This window comes from Zingiber officinale, chromosome 7A, assembly GCF_018446385.1.
Source record: "Zingiber officinale cultivar Zhangliang chromosome 7A, Zo_v1.1, whole genome shotgun sequence".
NCBI classification, from domain to species: Eukaryota; Viridiplantae; Streptophyta; class Magnoliopsida; order Zingiberales; family Zingiberaceae; genus Zingiber; species Zingiber officinale.
In genome coordinates, this window is record NC_055998.1 from 24,043,021 (window position 1) to 24,060,906 (window position 17,886).

The following is a 17,886-nucleotide window of genomic DNA, read 5'->3' on the forward strand; positions in this document are numbered from 1 at the left end:
AACTGCACTCAACCTTACCAGTGTCACAGAATTTTTTAAAGTCATAGTTCTCATTGACCCCCACTAACCTTTGTGGAAAAGGAACCCTTAGTGAAGGTCTTGGGAAAGGTACTTCTAATTTCCCATATTCCCTTTTAGCTTGTGGAGGAGATTCAACTTGCTTATCTAGTGTTGGTATGATCAATCGTTGAGGGAAAGGTACTTGTGGCATTTGGGAACCTCCTGGAATAATGGAACAGAGTTCATGTGGTCTTCTATTGTTCTTCTCCTCAATTCTAAACATGTTCTTCTTCAGAAGTTCTTCATGATTTTTTTCAATTCTCAACCCAACATCATCACACTTTTCACTAGATCTTGTCTGCGAAGGAGGGGGATCTTCTTTAAACCAATTTGAAACAATACTTTCAATCTTTGCCCCTAAATGTTTGGACTCCCCATTCTGTGACTTGTGATTTTCAAAACTCATAAATGATTGAGTTACAATTTGTTTGACAGACTCTATAGCATTTATGGCTTGTACTTCTTGAATGTTTGAGGGAGATTTCATCCAACTTATGTTTGACCATTCATGGAGGTTCAATGCCACTTGATCAATTAACATATATGCTTCATCTACATTTTTGTCCATAAAAGAACCTCCAACTGATGAATCTAATAAACTCTTGTCTAAGAAAGAAATTCCCCCATAGAATATGTGAAAAAACAACCATTTTTCAAAACCATGATGAGGACACTGTCTTTGAAGACTCTTAAATCTATCTCATGCCTCAAATAATGATTCTCCGTATGCCTGAGCAAAATTTGTTATGAAATTCCTCATATACACTGTTCTGCTTAGAGGGAAAAAATGATTCAGAAATTGCTTCTCCAATTGTTCCAAACTTGTGATCCTTTAAGGATGGAGATAATATAACCAAGTCCTTGCTTTATCCTTGATACTGAAAGGAAATGTCATCAATCAAACTGCATCTGATGACACTCCTTCACATTTCACCATATCACAAATCTCTAAAAATGTTTCAAGATGCAGATAAGGACTTTCTGATACTTCTCCTCCAAATTTGTGACCTTGTATCATAAAAATTAACCCTAGCTAGGTCTAGTTGGAAACTTTTTGCTTCAATTTGAGGTTGCACAATGGGAGATAAAAATCTTGCAGAAAAGGGTATAGAAAAATTTCTCATGGGTCTGCTTGACATGTTAGTGCTCATGGATATTCAAGAAAAAATTATTAGGAGAAAAAAATTTGAAGAATCAAAGACAAGAAATAAAATACAATATGAGAACAAGAAAAACAATGCAGAATTAAAATTGCAAGAAAGAAAGTGCATAATGAAAACAAGAAAGAAAAGATAAAAGGAAAAAAGAAAAATGTCTAGAATAATTCATATGCTAAAGATTGCAAGATATGTTTACAAAAGAAAAGAATAAAGAAACTGGATCAAAAGAGAAAATAGAGAAAAGTTAGATTAGAGTGCTAGAAATCAAGAATGCAAAGTTAGAATTAGAATTAAAATTGCAACAAAAAGAATTGTCAAGAATTAGAAAGATATGCAAGAAAAATAGAATTCTAAAGATTAGTTTCAACTATGCTATTGAAAAGAAAAGTTATGTTTAGTCTAACTCAATTGATAATCTCTAATGTTATAGCGCAGTCCTCGGCAACGGCACCAAAAACTTATTGACCTCCTAAGTGTACAGAAATATCGTAAGTAATAATACAAGATATTGTATCCACAAGGACTGGAATAAGCACTAAAAATGTCTCAACTCAAGTTAGCTAAACAACCAATCAATTGATTTACAGAATCTAAGTGTAACTATGAAAGGTAAACAAAGAAATGAAAGAATAAGAAACAAGAATAAGGGTGACGATAAAGGGAATGTTCTAGGAGTTTTGGTTTCTTTGTAATGTTATTCAATGTAATGGTCTACCAAATCTTATTCCTCAATTGTCCGTCATTTGTAGAAGGTTGTCGATTCCCTCTTGCAATAGACAACCAGCCTAGGACTGAAATATATCTAAATGTGATCAATTAGGAATAAACCCTATGTTGTCCTTACACGGGCTTGCCTATCACGTGCGTCCCTCAGAAAATCAACATAGAAATCCACTACTACTCAACCTTATTAAGATATAAATATTAATGCATCTAATCCATCCTACCCTCTTGAAATACCTAATTTCCCTTTCAAGATTACCCCTCAAACGTCCTTACACGGGCATGTTCCTGTCACGAACATCCCTCGAAAAATCGAATGAGAAGCAATTCATACAAGATCCACAAGATATTCAAACATTCAATCAAGCATGGTAATTAAGCCCTAATTACAACAATCCACACAAGAAAGAATAGATACAAACAGGGAAAAATCATAGAAATAGGAATCTTGAAAAATCCACAAGAGTTTACATCAATTTTTCATTACAAATACTCCCTCCATCCTAGAACAAGAGATCTAGTCCATGGAACAAGGAAAGAAACCCGAAGAAAAGATTATTACAAGCATTCTTAATCCCCTCCAATCCAAGAAAAGAGAGAAAGTAAACTTATCTACAAAGAAGAACGTCTTCGGATCCAATCCTTGCTTTTCCAGAATTGATTCGGTGAAGATCCGCCCCTAGATCGCCGGAAATCCCTCCAAGAATGGTAAGGAATGCCCCAAATCTTGTTCCCCCCCCCCCCCCCAAAGGGAGAAGATCTCACTTTCAAATTAAGAAGAAACCTTTATATAGAGGGGGAAATTCAGGTGCCACACGACCCCAGGACCTGGCCGTGTGTGGGACACGACCTAGCTCACTCCCCTCTCTGCCTGTCTCACACAGCCGTGTGTGAGACACGGCTGTGGCTTGCTTCTTCCAATGCTCCCCTTGCATGGTCGTGTAGATCTACACGGCCTGCACTGCCTCCGCCTCTGGAAACCTGGCACGACCATGTAATGTACATGGCCTGAGCCTTCTTGCTCATTAGAAACCCTGCACGGTCGTGTGGTGTACACGGCCAGGGCCCCCTGGTCTCTCGAAATCTTACATGGTTGTGTGGTGTACACGGCCTGGCTCCATTTGGTTTCAAATCTTGGCACGACCGTGTGAGGTTCACACGGTCGAGCTATCTTCCTTTCCAGCTGCAGCTACATGGCCAAGGATCTCCACACGGCCTCGGCAACCCCCCATGGCAGGGTCGTGTGAGGTTCAGGAATGGTGCCTTCCTCCCTTGCTTCGCTTACAGATTTGGCCTTGAACATGAAACCTTCACCAAATACGACTCCTGTGTACAGAAAATACACAAAAGCAGATCTTTGAAAAAAGGAGTAAATATGCTAAAAGGAAAGCTGGTGTTGGGACCAAATATAGCTAAAGGGGGGTGAATAGCTCGTTGTGCTCCTCGTGCTCTTTGTTGCTTGTTTCTTCAATGATATGCAGTGGAAATACAAGAAACAAAACATACAACGCTAACACAAAGGATTTACTTGGAATCCACCTCAAGATGAGGTGACTAATCAAAGGATCCACACACTCACGCACCCTCCACTAATAAAACACTCCTTAATGGTAACTACCGAAGGCGGAGAAGCCCTACAATACTCTCAATACAACAAGGAAGCAAGGGAAGACAAATACGAGAAATATCTTACAAGATATATAGTGAAAAACCCTAACCCTAGCTTCTCCCTCTTGTTGTAGTCACACCTCTTGACTTTGATGTCTCTCCAAGATCCTTCAAGAACTGGCGGTGAGAGTGGAAAACGCTGTGGAGAAGCTGCTATGAAGATCGGAGATGAACAGTGCAAGTTCTAACGAAGGAATCGCACACCAACGGCTTTATCCAACGCCAACAGTCGGATCCCGATCGATTGGATTACTCCCAATCGATCGGGGAGGCTTTGGATCGATCGGTCGATCGATCCAGAGCGCCTCTGTGCTCTCAGGAAACGCCTGGATCGATTCACGAATCGATCCAGGGCTTATTACGCAGAATCGCACCACCCAATCGATCGCCCGATCGATTGGGAGCTCTGGATCGATCGGCTGATCGATCCAGCGTTGTTTTGTGTGATTGCGAGCCTCTCCCAATCGATCCACTGATCGATTGGGAGGAAGCTTGTCGCGGGGACTCATCCAATCAATTGGCCGATCAATTGGGCATGAGCCAATCGATTAGCTGATCGATCCAGCTCCTTGATTTTGCCCAAAATCAAGTCCAAAGCCCCCTAAACCAACATTCGGTCACCTATGACCTGTTGGTACATCATGCCTAGCATCCGGTCACCCTTGACCTGCTAGAACTTGCTCACCAAGTGTCCGGTCAATCCCTTTGATCCATTTGGACTTTTCTCCTCGTGTCAAGTGTCCGGTCATCCTTGACCCACTTGGACTTATCTCCACCAGGTGTCCGATCAACCTTGATTCACCTGGATTTCCTGTGCCAAGTATCCGGTCAATCCCTTTGACCTACTTGGGCTTCCCAACACCAGATGTCTGATCAAACTTGATCCATCTGGATTTCCTGTGCCTGGCTTCACTCACCAGGACTTTCCATTTACCTGGCTTCACTCACCAGGACTTTCCATACTGCCTAGCTTCACTCACTAGGTCTTTCACCTAGCTTCACTCACCAGGATTTTCCATACTCACCAGGATTTTCCATACTGCCTAGCTTCACTCACTAGGTCTTTCACCTGGCTTCACTTACTAGGATTTTCCATACTGCCTAGCTTCACTCACTAGGACTTTCTATACTGCCTACCTTCACTCACTAGGTCTTTCACTTCTGCCTAGCTTCACTCACTAGGACTTTCTAGTCTGCCTAACCTCCCTGTTAGGACTTTCACCTGGCTTCACTCACCAGGATTGTCCAGTCAAGTATCCAGTCAACCTTGACCTACTTGACTTTCCTTCACAATCTCCCCACATGAACAATCGCACCTGCAATCTATATGTGTTGTCTACAAGTATTGTCAAACATCGAAACTCATACATCAAGGCTCGAGCTTGAACCAATTCAAGCTCAGTCAACCAGGTCAACCTTGACCTAGAGAATATTGCACCAACAATATCCCCCTTTTTGATGTTTGACAATACCACTTATAAGTTAGGCTAATCCCATAGCCTCAACTCCTTTCATGCCAGTTTGAAAGTGATGGTTTCCTTCATTCTCCTCCTTTCCTAGAGGGTAAACTCTCTCTTTAGGTAATGAAGGCCTAACTTAACCACACATTCTCCCCCTATTGGCACACATCAAAAACTCTCCCCCTGAAGAGTTACCGAACGTTGTTGACAACTTCACTCGTTGTTCACAACACAATAACGAAGGTCCCATACCCTTCATTATTCTAAACGCTCATCCTTGAGCAATCACCACTTGAATAATGAATATATCTACTCTTTATTACATTCAAATGTCCAACCTTGAGTATTTTTGCTAAAGAAGGTGAACCACCTTCCAAGGTGTATGAAAAATAAATTTTCATGTCCTTAAAGAGTAACTCCCCTTAACTTTTGTCATTGCACCAACAATGACTTGGAATCCCTAAACCTTTAGGAAACCCAAATTTAGAAGTTTTGAGGTTCATAAATTCAATAATGAAACCAAACCTTAACCTAAACCTCTACTTAGTCTTCCTTAACCAATCCATCCTTATTTTTATCATGAAAACTCCCCTTAAATGTGTATAAATATGTTTTGAGGGGTTAGGAATGGTTACCAAGACTAAAGATGGTCCAAAATGCTGAAATCAGACTTTACCAGCCAAAATCAGCATTTCCAATCGATTGGAGTTGGGTCCCAATCGATTTGTTGGGTTTTTCGGGCCGCGAAAACCGCTTTTTGTGTCGCGGAAACCCCGAATCACCCAAAGTCGTAGATCCGTGCAAGGAAAACCGAACGAAAATTACGAGTACGAGTTTCAAAATATCTAGATCTACTCCTAGATCTATGTGTTAAGAATATACCTTTGAAGCGTGCCCTCGCAAAATCCCGCTCGTCCAAGGAACGTGTCGGATCTCCAAAGTATCAAGATAGATACTTCTCTAGTGATATCCACACGAACAAGGAGTGCTCTCTAGCACTCAAGGATGGAGAACAGAGACCCCAAGTGTGCTAGCACTCTCTCTAGGGCTCTCGTATGGGAATGGAAGAAGAAAGGAAAGCAAAGAAGAGAATACAATACATTCCTCTAAAATATTACCTTTCTTCTTGGACTTCTTGGATTAACTCACTCACCCACCTTCTTCCACCATGAAAAGTCACGGCAACCACCAGCCAAGAGAGGGAAGAATCAAGGAAGAAGAAGATTCAATTACCACACATCAATGCCCACTAAATGAAACCATTTCCCCCTTTAGTGTGGTCGGTCACACACATAACTCCCTCATTTAATGTGGCCGGCCACATTAAATGGAATGGGAAGTGTTGTAACCTCCATGAGGTGGCATGTCTCATGAGGTGGAGGTGATGTGGCAAGGATGAGTCATCCTTATGATGTGGCAATACATTAAGTCAAACTTGATGTTTCAACTTCTACTTGGTCAAGTCAAACTTGACCAATTGTCTTCCTTGTTGAGTTAAATCCAACCTTTGATTCAAGTCAATTTCAATTTAATGAATCTCAATTCATTAATATAAATTGACTCAATGAATCAAATTTAAATTAGACTCATTCAACAATTGAATCTAATCGAGTCTAACTCAATAAGTCTAATTTGAATCCAATCGTTGGTGCATCATATGAACCTAATCCAATTGGTTCATCATATGAACCTAATCTCCATCCACTTGTTCTTTGTGTGTGACCCAATAGGTTCTTGTAACGTTGGCAATGTTTCTAAACTCCTTTAGAAACATAAGCAATGAGCGGCATCTAGCAATACATCATTGCTACCCAAGTTACAAGAAATGTTGAGATCCAACATCACCTTGTGACTACTAATTGTGACTCCTCACAATATGTGACATTGTCCTTCTATCCTGGACATCTAGATTGATCAATGTGAGGCATAGACCGTGTCATCCTCTAATCAATCTAAATCTTGAACTCCAAGTAGACTCACTCGATCAAATGAGCTCAACATCTAATGTTGACTCATTTGGGCATGGTCATGCACTTAGTGGTCTCACTCTATCAAGAATACCGATGTCGCTCCCGTCATATGGGAGGGATAGATCCCATCTACATCACTCACATCCCTCTACATAATTCGTTATATACCCAGTAATCACCTTTATAGTCCACCCAGTTACGGGTGACGTTTGACGAAACCAAAGTACATAACTCCTTATGTAGGGATCCATGGTGACTTCAGGTCTAAGGACTAATAGTCATACTAATAGCCACATGAGAAAGTATATGACACTCATATAACGATCCATGATACTTTCTCATGGCGGGTCATTCAGTATACATTCTCCAATGTATACCCATGTGTCAGCTTGATATCTCTATATCCATGACTTGTGAGATCAAGTTATCGAGCTGACCTACATGCTAGTCTTATTGCATTAACATTGTCCCTAAATGTTAATACTCGACTAGGAATGATTTAGAGTAGTGTTCCTTATATCATCTCACTATCGATTCAACTAATCGATTGATATAGGTATGAACCTTCTACTCAAGGACGCTATTATACTTAGTCTATTTGGCACTAATACAAATAAGTATAATAACCAAACAAATGCCTTTATTAATATACAAGAATATGATACAATGAGTCCATACAATCATCAAATGATTGGCTCTAGGGCTCTAACTAACACGATTGAACCTGCTTGAATCGATCCACTGATTGATTCAGGAGGGCTGGATCGATCGGTGGATCGATCCAGGAAGCTTCTGTTTGTGAGAAGCTTGGTCTCAATCGTTCGCCCGATCGATTGAGACCCTTCAATCGATCGGGTGATCGATTGAAGCTCAGAAAAAGCTAAAATTTCATTTCAGTCAATTTCAGAAACCCCTAGAAAAATCTACAAAATTCCAAAAATCGTAAAAATCGTTGTAGACATTATTTAGGGCATATAGTATCATGGAAAAATATTTTTCTAAGAAAATACTTCATATTTTCAAAGATTGGCACAAACTTGTAAACACTTTAGTGTTTTCTTCAAGTTTGTGCTCAACTATTCAATGATGATTACTATCAAAAGATAGCCTTCACCAAGGTTTTCAAAAAGCATTTTAAAATGATTTTCAAAACCAATATCCAACCATGTTCCTTGGGCTCAAAGCACATGACTTGTAGATTAGCTTTCCTAATGATTGGAAAATACATAACTATGTGTTTTGATGAACCTAAAACTCAAAAGAATGCACTAAATCACATCTTGAGTTTTGTTCATCATCCTAACATCTCACTTGCATCTAATGTGTACACAAACACATACAAGCTACCTTATAGTTCTTTGTGAGATGTAAGTCTTGGTTTTGCCCTAATCTAGGGATCATGCATATCTACCTAGGCATTTTGAGGTTATGAACATCCACCAAGGATGTTACTTGTTAATAAATGTCATTAGTCCTTAATTGAAAGGAATAAACTAATGCATGATAATGTTATGGCATACATCAAAGAAAAATAATTTTCAAAAGAAAATTTCCTATGACTATATGATGTACGTATGACATGACATGGTATTTTTATATTTTTCATAATAAGGTATTAATGCCAAAGCAAATAAATATGATGTCATGACATATAAAAGGCAAACAATCATGGCAAGTTTTAGCATAAATAAAATACCTAGATTACCTATCTAAGTATCCTAAAACCTTAGCTAACTTAAAATTTAAGTCCTAGATTGCCCTTAAGTCCCTCATAAAATGCCAAACTCCCAACTTGACATTTCTTTTACTCTTAATTTGTTGTGCCAATTGAAATTAACTATATTCCTCAAATTTTGGCACAATCTACTCTTCCAAGAGTAACCATTTAAAAATAAGGCCTAAATTGCCCTTAACTTTCTAAGAAAATGTCAAAATCCCAAATTGGCATTTCTTTTACTTATATTTTGTTGTGCCATTAAAAATACATCAAAACTTCTCAACTCATAGCACATATTACTCCAATTAAGAGTAAATGATGATCCTTTTCATTTTCAAAGGTTAATAATAACCTTGAAAATGCTCCTTGAGTGTCAACTTCATCATGATTAGGTCAACTACCCTTTCAATTTGAGTTGACACTCTCTAACCCATCTATGGGGTAGAGAAAATGCTCCTAGGAACCCAAAACCTATTGGTGCTCCTTGGATGATCTAGGTACTCGCTAGGGATAACCTCCCTAGATACCTTCCTAGTGACTTTGTTTTGCTTCTTAGAAGCCTTGGTCACCTTTTCTAGGTCAACCCTAGGGATTTCTTCCCTTGTGACCTTTTTAGTGACTTTGTTAGACTTCTTAGAAGTCTTAGTCACCTTAGTTGCAAAAACACTCCTAGGGATAACTTCCCCTGTACTTTTGACTTGACCCTTAGACCTAAACTCGGTTCCATAGCTATATGGAACCCTATGATAAGAAATTACATCCTTCTTAGCCTTAAGTTTGTATCCCAAACCTCTATGGTCATTGGATGGCTTTTGTTGTCCTAAACCTAGGTTTTGCTCATTTTGCCCTTTTAGGATATTTTCCATCCTTTTTAGAGTCTTTTCCATTTTATCAAGTCTTGACCTCAAGACTTGATTTTCTTTCCATAAATCCTTAGTTTTTGATTTATCATTAAGTCCATGAGCATTTCTATTTCTAGGCTTATAACTAAAATCCTTAGAGTTATTGCCTAAATTCTTATCTACCTTCCTAACCCTAGGTGTGGTAGTTTTAGCATAAAGAGTCATATGATTTCCCTTAATGCTATCATGCTTCCTATGTTTATGGTAAATAGCATTAAAATGATATAAATTAGAACTAGCATGCTTTTTACCATTATTTAAAGGGGTAGGCTCAATAAATGATACCTTTCGTTTTACCTTGGAGGCTCTCCCTTGACTTGTGCTTCCTTCTTGAGACTTGACCGCTTTCTTCCCCTTGGGACATTGACTTCTATAATATCCCTTTTGGTTGGACAAAAAGCACACAATGTACTCCTTGCTCTTCTATGTTAAGGGAGCGGTCTCTTTGGGCTTCTCCTTACCCTTTGGTGCCACTTGACTCTTTTTCTTGGCCAATTTAGGGCATTTGCTCTTATAATGCCCATGCTCCCTACACTCAAAACATATGATATGATTTTTATCTTTATTTGAAACATTTATACCTTCATGTGTAGGGATGGCATCTTCTCCTTTTGATCCGGAGGTAGAGGCTTCCTCTTGATCCGATAATGATGCTCCTCCAATAGATTCGACTCGACTTATGGAGGTGGAAGCTTCTTCATCTTCTTCTTCTCTTGACCCGGATGTGGAGACTTCTCCTTCTTCTTGATCCGGTGTCATCGAAAATTGCTCCCCCTCAATCCTAGAGGTGGAGGCTTCTTCATCTTCATCTTCTACAAGAAACAAAGAGTATGCACCCTCTTTTCCCTTTTCGTTGTATTCCTTTGAAGATGTGGCTTCTTGGACTTCTTCTTCTTCAGAAGTTGAGCATCTCTCAACTTCGGAGTCCTCCTTCTCTTGGTCTTGCTCCAATGAGTCACCTTCTTTGGATTTGTCTTGATTTGGTACAATGGAGGGTTCTTCATGAAGTTTGGCCAACTTGCTCCACAATTCCTTTGCATCTTCAAATTCTCCGATTTTGCAAAGAATGGTGCTTGGCAATAAATTAACCAATAATTTGGTTACCTTGTTATTCACCTCACACCTTTGAATTTATTCTTGGCTCCATTTGCTCTTCTTGAGGATTTTTCCCTTTGAATTTCTTAGAGCCTCGAAGCCTTCCATTAGAGCAAACCATTGCTCTATCTCCATCATCAAGGAATTTTCGATTCTTGATCTCCAAGAATCGAAGCTTGTAGATACATATGGTGGAGGCACCCTTGTGTAGAATTCAAGTCCGTCTTGGAATTCCATGTTGAAGTTGAGCTTGAAGAAATCTTTGACTTGAATAATTTTGCTCCAACTTCTTCACCCTCTAGCTTTGTTGCCCCTTCCGGCGATGATTACAATGAAGAGCGACCTTGCTCTGATACCACTTGTTGGGACCAAATATAGCTAGAGGGGGGGTGAATAGCTCGTTGCGCTCCTCATGCTCCTCGTTGCTTGTTTCTTCAATGATATGCAGCGGAAATACAAGAAACAAAATATACAATGCTAACACAAAAGATTTACTTGGTATCCACCTCAAGATGAGGTGACTAATCCAAGGATCCACACACTCACGCACCCTCCACTAATAAAACACTCCTTTACGGTAACTACCGAAGGTGGAGAAGCCCTACAATACTCTCAATACAACAAGGAAGCAAGGGAAGACAAATACAAGAAATATCTTACAAGATATGCAGTGAAAAACCCTAACCCTAGCTTCTCCCTCTTGTTGTAGTCACGCCTCTTGACTTGGATATCTCTCCAAGATCCTTCAAGAACTGGTGGTGAGAGTGGAAAATGTTGTGGAGAAGCTGCTATGAAGATCGGAGATGAACAGTGCAAGTTCTAACGAAGGAATCGCACACCAACGGCTTTATCCAACGCCAACGGTCGGATCCCGATCGATTGGATTACTCCCAATCGATCGGGGAGGCTTTGGATCGATCGGTCGATCGATCCAGAGCGCCTCTGTGCTCTCAGGAAACGCCTGGATTGATTCACGAATCGATCCAGGGCTTATTACGCAGAATCGCACCACCCAATCGATCGCCCAATCGATTGGGAGCTCTGGATCGATCGGCTGATCGATCCAGCGTTGTTTTGTGTGATTGCGAGCCTCTCCCAATCGATCCACTGATCGATTGGGAGGAAGCTTGTCGCGGGGACTCATCCAATCAATTGGCCGATCAATTGGGCATGAGCCAATCGATTGGCTGATCGATCCAGCTCCTTGATTTTGCCCAAAATCAAGTCCAAAGCCCCCTAAACCAACATCCGGTCACCTATGACCTGTTGGTACATCATGTCTAGCATCCGGTCACCCTTGACCTGCTAGAACTTGCTCACCAAGTGTCCGGTCAATCCCTTTGATCCATTTGGACTTTTCTCCTCGTGTCAAGTGTCCGGTCATCCTTGACCCACTTGGACTTATCTCCACCAGGTGTCCGATCAACCTTGATTCACCTGGATTTCCTGTGCCAAGTATCTGGTCAATCCCTTTGACCTACTTGGGCTTCCCAACACCAGATGTCTGATCAAACTTGATCCATCTGGATTTCCTGTGCCTGGCTTCACTCACCAGGACTTTCCATTTGCCTGACTTCACTCACCAGGACTTTTCATAATGCCTAGCTTCACTCACTAGGTCTTTCACCTGGCTTCACTCACCAGGATTTTCCATTCTGCCTAGCTTCACTCACTAGGTCTTTCACCTGGCTTCACTCATCAGGATTTTCCATACTGCCTAGCTTCACTCACTAGGTCTTTCACTTCTGCCTAGCTTCACTCACTAGGACTTTCTATACTGCCTAGCTTCACTCACTAGGACTTTCTAGTCTGCCTAACCTCCCTGTTAGGACTTTCACCTGGCTTCACTCATCAGGATTTTCCAGTCAAGTATCCAGTCAACCTTGACCTACTTGACTTTCCTTCACAATCTCCCCACATGAACAATCGCACCTGCAATTTCCATGTATTGTCTACAAGTGTTGTCAAACATCGAAACTCATACATCAAGACTCGAGCTTGAACCAATTCAAGCTCAGTCAACCAGGTCAACCTTGACCTTGGGAATATTGCACCAACAGCTGGAAGTATGAAAATATGTAGACAAAGCATGTACAAATTATGTGAATGTGCGTCAAAACATGCTAAACAAGTGTATACAATCTACGCACATCACTTACTCCACCTGGCACACCACAATGGAATGGTGTATCAGAATGGAGAAATCATACTTTATTGGATGTGGTACGATCGATGATGAGTCAAACAGAACTTCCTACTTCCTTCAGGGGACATTCTCTAGAGACGACCATTTTCATACTTAACCGCATTCCATCTAAGGCTGTCACAAAGACACCATATACAATATGGACTGTGAAGAGTCCTAAGTTGTCTTTCATGAAGATTTGGGGATGTAAGGCTTATGTTCGATGACAAGTTTCAGATAAACTATGACCCAAATTAGACAAGTGCTACTTTGTAGGATATCCCAAGGAAACACAGGGATATTACTTCTATAATCCCACATAAGGCAAAGTGTTTATTTCCAGAACAAGTGTCTTTCTAGAAAAGGAATTTATTTCTAGAAAAACTAGTGAGAGTCAAGTCGATCTTGAAGAAATTCAAGATACACAAACTAGCACCAAAGCTTTAATCGAAATTGAACAGGTACCACAAGATATTGTGAATCATGATTTTGTTACACCACAAGAAATTATGGAGCAACAACCTGTTCAAGTAGCACAAGCTCTACGCAGATCTAATAGGGCTCATTGTCAACCTGAGAGATATTCTTTTCTCTTATCTGACCACGGTGATGTAGTGCTTGTTGGTCTCAATGAGCCTACATCTTATTAAGAAGTTGTACAGGGCCCAGATTCTGAGAAATGGATAGTAGCCATAAGATCTGAAATGGAATCCATGTACACTAACCAAGTATGGACTTTGGTTGATCCACCTAAAGGGATCTAACCCATTGGGTGTAAGTGGATCTTTAAAAGGAAGACTAACATGGATGGTCATCTGCATACTTATAAAGGGCGATTGGTAGCTAAAGGATTCAAGCAAATTCATGGTATAGACTATGATGAAACATTTTCACCAGTTACGATGCTCAAGTCTATTTAGATCATGCTTGCTATTGCATCTTACTATGATTACGAGATCTGGTAGATGGATGTCAAAGCTGCATTTCTTAATATAAATCTACTCGAAGATGTGTACATGACACAACTTGAGAGTTTTGTAGATCCTAAGCTACTAGAAAGGTGTATAAGTTGCAACGATCCATTTATGGATTAAAGCAAGCTTTTAGAAGCTAGAATCTTCGATTAAATGATACAATCAAAGTGTTTGGTTTCATCAAGAATGAAGATGAACCTTATGTCTACAAGACGATTAGTGGGAGCACAGTCATCTTTCTCATATTATATGTAGATGACATATTTCTCATTGGAAATGATATCCCTACTCTTTAATTAGTGAAAACTTGGCTTTGGAATTGTTTCTCAATGAAGAACTTAGGTGAAACAACCTATATTTTAGGCATCAAGATCTATAGATATAGATCTAAGAAATTACTTGGTCTAAGTTAGAGTACATATATTGACATAGTGCTTAAACATTTTTCCATCCAGAATTCCAAAAAGGGATTTCTGCCGATGTCACGTGGTGTGAGTCTTTCGAAGACTCAATGTCCTTCTTCTAAGGAAGAAAGGGACCGCATGGATCAGATTCCTCATGCATCTACTATAGGGTCTATCATGTGTGTCATGCTTTGTACTCGCCCAGATGTCTCGTATGTATTAAGCATGATGAGCAGATACCAGTCAGATCCACGTGAAGGTCATTGGACAGCAGTCAAGAATATTCTAAAGTACTTGAGAAGAACTCAAGAGTATTTCTTAATCTTTGGAGGCGATGAAGAGCTTGCTGTAAAGGGTTACACCGATACTTGCTTCCAAATAGATAAGGATGATTACATATCACAGTCAGGGCATGTATTTTACTTAAATGGTGGTCTATGAGTTGGAAGAGTTCAAAGCAGGACACAGTCGCTGATTCTACAATAGAGGCCGAGTATATTGCTGCTTTAGCTACAGCAAAGGAGGCAGTTTGGAAGTTTGGATTAGGAAGTTTATTGTCGAGCTTGGAATTGTTCCTAGTATAGCGAACTCAATAGACCTCTATTGTGATGACAATAGGGCTATTGCACAGGCTAAGGAACCTCGCTCTCATCAGAGATCCAAACATATATTACGGTGATTCCATCTCATTCGAGAGATTATCGATAAAAGAGATGTGAGAATATGCAGAGTACTGACTGATGCTAACATTATGGATCGAATGACCAAGGCTTTGGCACAAAGGAAGCACGATGGTCATACTAGGTCACTAGGTATTAGATATTTCAGTGATTCGCACTAGTGCTAGTGAGAGATTGTTATTATTAGCCCTAGTACCAATTATAAGATGATTGTAAAGAGCTCCTTTTGTATCATATTTCATTATTAATAAAAGTCAAAGATGGTTATTATATTTATTTCAATTTAGTGACGAATCAATAAGTATAATAATATCCTAGAGTAGGAGGTTCTAATCTACAACATATTAATTGGTTGAATTGATAGTGAGATATTGTAGATATACATAGAACACTACTCTTAACTATTCCTAATCAAGCATTAATATGCAAGGATAATATTAATGTGTTGAGACTAGCATATGTTGGAACCCCAAGGTGTTTTGATGTGATCAAACAAGCTAAGTTAGGTCCTGCGTTTGTTTAACCCTTGTGTCTAAGTGTGCAGGAGCTTAGGAACACAGGAAGTCGAGCGAAAGACGCGGCTAGCGAGAAGGACGGCACGGGGAGAGAGCCGACGGGCTCGGTGCGTCCGAGGGACGAGGTGACCGCAGAAGAGTACACCGGTGGACGAGAAGAACGTGCGCGGCGTTCGAGGGACAAGAAACCGGGAAGGAAGGCTGCTCGAGGAGAAGGCCGGAACTTGGGTTCGGGTGAGCCCTATTCCGGATGGCCGAGATCACCCAAGCTAGCGGAGCCGGAGCGAACAAGACCCAGACCGAGACGAGCTGAACCGGAGGCGAAAAAGTCAACGTTGTTGACTTCGGGCTCCTGGGCGCCCAGAGCAGTCCGGGGCGCCCGGAGCTGGATTTTGACCAGGATCGCGTCAAACGCGATCTGATCGTTGGGGATAGAATTTTATCCCCCCCCCCCAGGGCGCCCGGAACTCCTTCCAGGCGCCCGGACCAGTACTATAAATATAGTACTGGTCTGCACATTCAAAAGAACTCACTTGTAATCAATTCTTTCTATGCTTTCAGTTGTGTTCTTTTCATTTGTGCTGTCAACGTTGTAAAGAGGCTTCTCCGCCCAGAGGAGATCATACTAAACTCATTTCAACCATCAGAGATCATACTAAACTCATTTCAAATTCTTGTTCCATTAGACTTCTCCGCCCAGTCGAATTTTCTGTAGCAACTATAATGGCTTATAGTTATTATGTGTGTGATTGGACCCTTGGACATGTCAAGGGCATTTATTATGTGTGCATGATTGTATTATAAAATACAGCAGGAGCTGTATTTAGTTTTATTAGGATTTTATTGTTTGATCTAGATTCATGTACATTCCTTTAATGGAATATAGGATCGATGGATGTAAATTTTATTTTATGTTCGATCTAGTTTACATGTACATTCCTTCGAGGAATATAAGATCGAAAAATGTAAAATTCTATTTATGTCGCGGATTGAATCTTGCAAGGCGTGGAACCTTTTGAGGATCAGAATGGCGCAGCGGAACAAGGAGCAAGATGGATGCGACAACTAGACCCGGTGGCGGTGGCCAAAGATGGCAGCAGCTAGGGATGACGACACACGGAGGAAAACAATAGATAAAAGTCATAATAGTTGAAAATTAGTTTTTCTATTTATTGCTTTTGTATTATGTTGTGTGTGAATGTTAGTGTACATGTTTAGTAGGCTAGCATCATCAAAATTCCTCACTTTAAATAACTAAGTGGGAGAGGAATTTATTTTAGTGAATTCCACGGTCTCCATTACTGGTTTGTAAGTGATGCAAACAAACTTGCGCGTTGGCTCTGAATGCATTCCTCCATATCGGATGAGTTTGTTTGCGGATCACTAGACCAAACATCCATTTCGGATGACTATAGGAAAATAATTAAAAGCGTGTGATCTTCCCCATCGGAAGGGGCACAATCTTATTAATGGACTTAGTGTTAAGTAATGGTATACACTTAGGCACATCTAATAGTATCCTCCCCATCGGAGTCACTGCTATTATTTGTGTGACCGAAGGAAACCAAATATTAATTTTATTTGTCAAAAAGTTAGGTTGACAAGATAATAAAATTAATGGGATATACCCTCCTTTTACAAATGTTGAATTTGTATACGTCCACACTATCATTGCATACAAAACTCACGGTGTTTTAAGGTGTTGGTTAATTTAAAATAGTATTGTTTGAGGAATCAATATTATTCTAAATTTAGAGTTCTGACCAAAATTTATTTTGTGATTCTTAGGATGACTTTCAACCCACTGGCCATTATTCTAAAAGAAAACAGACTTACTGGTCCCAACTATATAGATTGGAAAAGAAACCTGGACCCTGGACATTGTTTTAACTGCTGAGGGCTATAAGTTTGTACTATCAGAGGAATGCCCAGAAACACCTAGCAATGATTCTATCCCAGAGGAGATTCAGCATCATAGTAAATGGGTAAAAGCTGATGAGATGGCACGGTGTTACATCTTAGCTTTGATGTCAAATGTATTGCAACTGTAACACCCCACCCTCCTCACTACTGGATTGTGAGGGCGGAGCGCTACTGGACTACTAACTTTACTTAACTATCCTTGTTCACATGTTGATAGAAATTCCTAAAACTCTTAGAGAACTCAAAACATACAATTAACTAGCAGCGGAAGACTAAATGACTCATCTAATACATTCTTAATAAATGGCCATCTTAATAAATTCTTAATAAATGGCCATCTTAATAAATTCTTATGCTAGGTCCCAAGGCTTCTATAGTCCAGACATTACACATCCATCCGCACCTCCTTGTCGCCTTCCTTTGCTATAACTTTTCCTTTCCTTTATCTGC

At 40.2% G+C, this 17,886-nt stretch overlaps 1 non-coding gene across 1 annotated transcript; it reads left to right on the forward strand.

Moving 5' to 3' along the window:
- The first annotated feature begins 716 nt into the window (after positions 1-716).
- LOC122003186 lies at positions 717-822 on the forward strand. Its single transcript, XR_006117848.1, has one exon. It is a non-coding gene; the product is annotated as a small nucleolar RNA R71 (small nucleolar RNA).
- Positions 823-17,886: the final 17,064 nt, after the last annotated feature.